General features: G+C 36.2%; 1 non-coding gene across 1 annotated transcript; it reads left to right on the top strand.

The window, feature by feature from the left end:
- The first annotated feature begins 993 nt into the window (after window positions 1-993).
- Window positions 994-1,065, top strand: TRNAT-CGU (transfer RNA threonine (anticodon CGU)). The gene has a single exon. It is a non-coding gene; the product is annotated as a tRNA-Thr (tRNA).
- Window positions 1,066-2,065: the final 1,000 nt, after the last annotated feature.

The raw sequence follows: 2,065 nt of genomic DNA, 5'->3' as shown, positions 1-2,065 counted from the left end.
TTTTCATACATATGTATATTAAAGTAATCTTTTAAGACATTTTAAATAACATATTGACAACGAATTAAATTCAGGACGGATAGAGTTAATGTGGTATTTACGAATAAACATCTAGTTGCGATTTTCACACACAAAAGGATACGCTTCTCAAATGTTACAAAAATCAAAACTTTTACACGTCACATTTACAATCTTGACATTCTTCCAGTCATTTTAACGACATGTAGCATATCAGAAGTTTTATGGCCAATTGAAATCTGTCAATTGGCATAACACTATATCTCTTGATAAGCGAGGAGAAGATACACTGTTATCTGCTTCTTTTGTTTGTTTTGAATTTCGCGCAAAGCTACACGAAGGCTATCTGCTTAATTTAGCAGTTTAAGACTAGAGGGAAGGCAGCTAGTCGTCACCACCCACCACCATCTCTTGGGCTACTCTTTAACCAAGAAGTAGTGGGATTGACCGTCACTTTATAACGTCCCCACGGTTGAAAAGGTGAACATATTTGGTATGACGGGGATTTGAAACCCGCGACCCTCAAATTAAGAGACGAGTGCCATAATCACCTGTTCATGTTGGGCCTTCGAGATTAAACTGAAAGAAAAAAAAGAACAAAACACTTTTGCGATATAAGTCAAAATATTACTTTAATTAAAATGATCTTTCTGTAACTAATAAGAAAAATGTCTGTCTCTGTTATTTAAAAGTAGATAGGTTGACAAAAAATGGATTATAGATCAAAACATTTACGTTCACGTTTGCTGAAAATCAGACCGATATTCCGAAAGTTCTTTACTACTGTTGATGTTAGGAAGGGCTATAACTCGGAAGGGTATTTTTACAGTGTCATCGAAGAAAGTTGTATCTTTAGAATGGGTAAAGGCATATCTCTGTAAAAGATTAATTTCGCTCCTAAGTAAAGAAATTGTTCTTTCCAAACACATTTGATAAGAAGATTGAATTACACTACAGGGAAATATAATTTTATACGCCTTCATAGCTCAGTGGTAGAGCACTGGTCTCGTAAACCAGGGGTCGTGAGTTCGAACCTCACTGGAGGCTTGAAACAAAAATAGAGGATGATGTGTTTGTATTGTTTAAAGGAAGAAAGATGTGTAAGCAATTTCTTTAATTATTTGCCGTCGAAGACGCTTTGAATTTGTAATGAGAGTAAGTAATAATAACGTTCGATGTGATTTCTTTACTCTTCAATATCGTTCCACCAGATAACAGCAACAATGGTTGTATTGTAATAAAATGCGCATTTTAAAGTTATTTGATTTCCAAGCAAATTATTACCTTAATGTTGCGACTGTATTGTTGTCGTGTACCATTTATTTATGTATAGAGTTTCTGACCTATCAGACACAATGCTGACAGAATCAGAGTTTGCTTTTGTTTTATTGCTCACTGCATTATCTATTTCGTCCATGTTACATAAACGTTTAATATGTTACATCTCGGCTTTCTCTCCCAACAGACATCTTTAAGCTTTTAGTTTAAAACATGTCGCCAAGTGTAGTATTGAGCATCGGATCGGCTGTCTATGTGATGACTGTTGGTCAGTGTCGAATACGAATAACAGCGACCACCGCTTGATTACGATTTCATACATACTGCATCTTGAGTAGCCATCCTTAAAGCTGACAGTAGTAAGTAGAGAAAAAAACCGTATCAGCAGACGATGACGATTCTAGACGAAAGTGACACCGAAATTTTGTAGTAATATATTTATTTAGAAAATATTTAGTTTTAGATAAAGTATGCAGAAGCGACAGCCAATCAGATTTTGGGTCCTTACAATGGAGCCCTCAAGTGGAACAGCGGTATGTCTTTGAACTTACAATGCTAGAAATCGAGTTTCGATACCCGTGGTTGGGAGACTAGAGATAACCCATTCTGTAGCTTTGAGCTTAACTACAATCAAGCATCCGTCACATTGGAGGAGGGCCATAGAGATGTTACGACCCAAACTATATGAGAATGAGAGGGAGGGGTATGTTAACGTAGTGAACTCGTAATTTTTAATTAACACGCTTTCTACCTTTTAGAGTGTGCAGAA

The sequence above is a fragment of the Tachypleus tridentatus genome, chromosome 10 (assembly GCF_004210375.1).
Source record: "Tachypleus tridentatus isolate NWPU-2018 chromosome 10, ASM421037v1, whole genome shotgun sequence".
Taxonomy (NCBI): Eukaryota; Metazoa; Arthropoda; class Merostomata; order Xiphosura; family Limulidae; genus Tachypleus; species Tachypleus tridentatus.
This window is presented reverse-complemented; position numbering and strand designations above follow the sequence as displayed.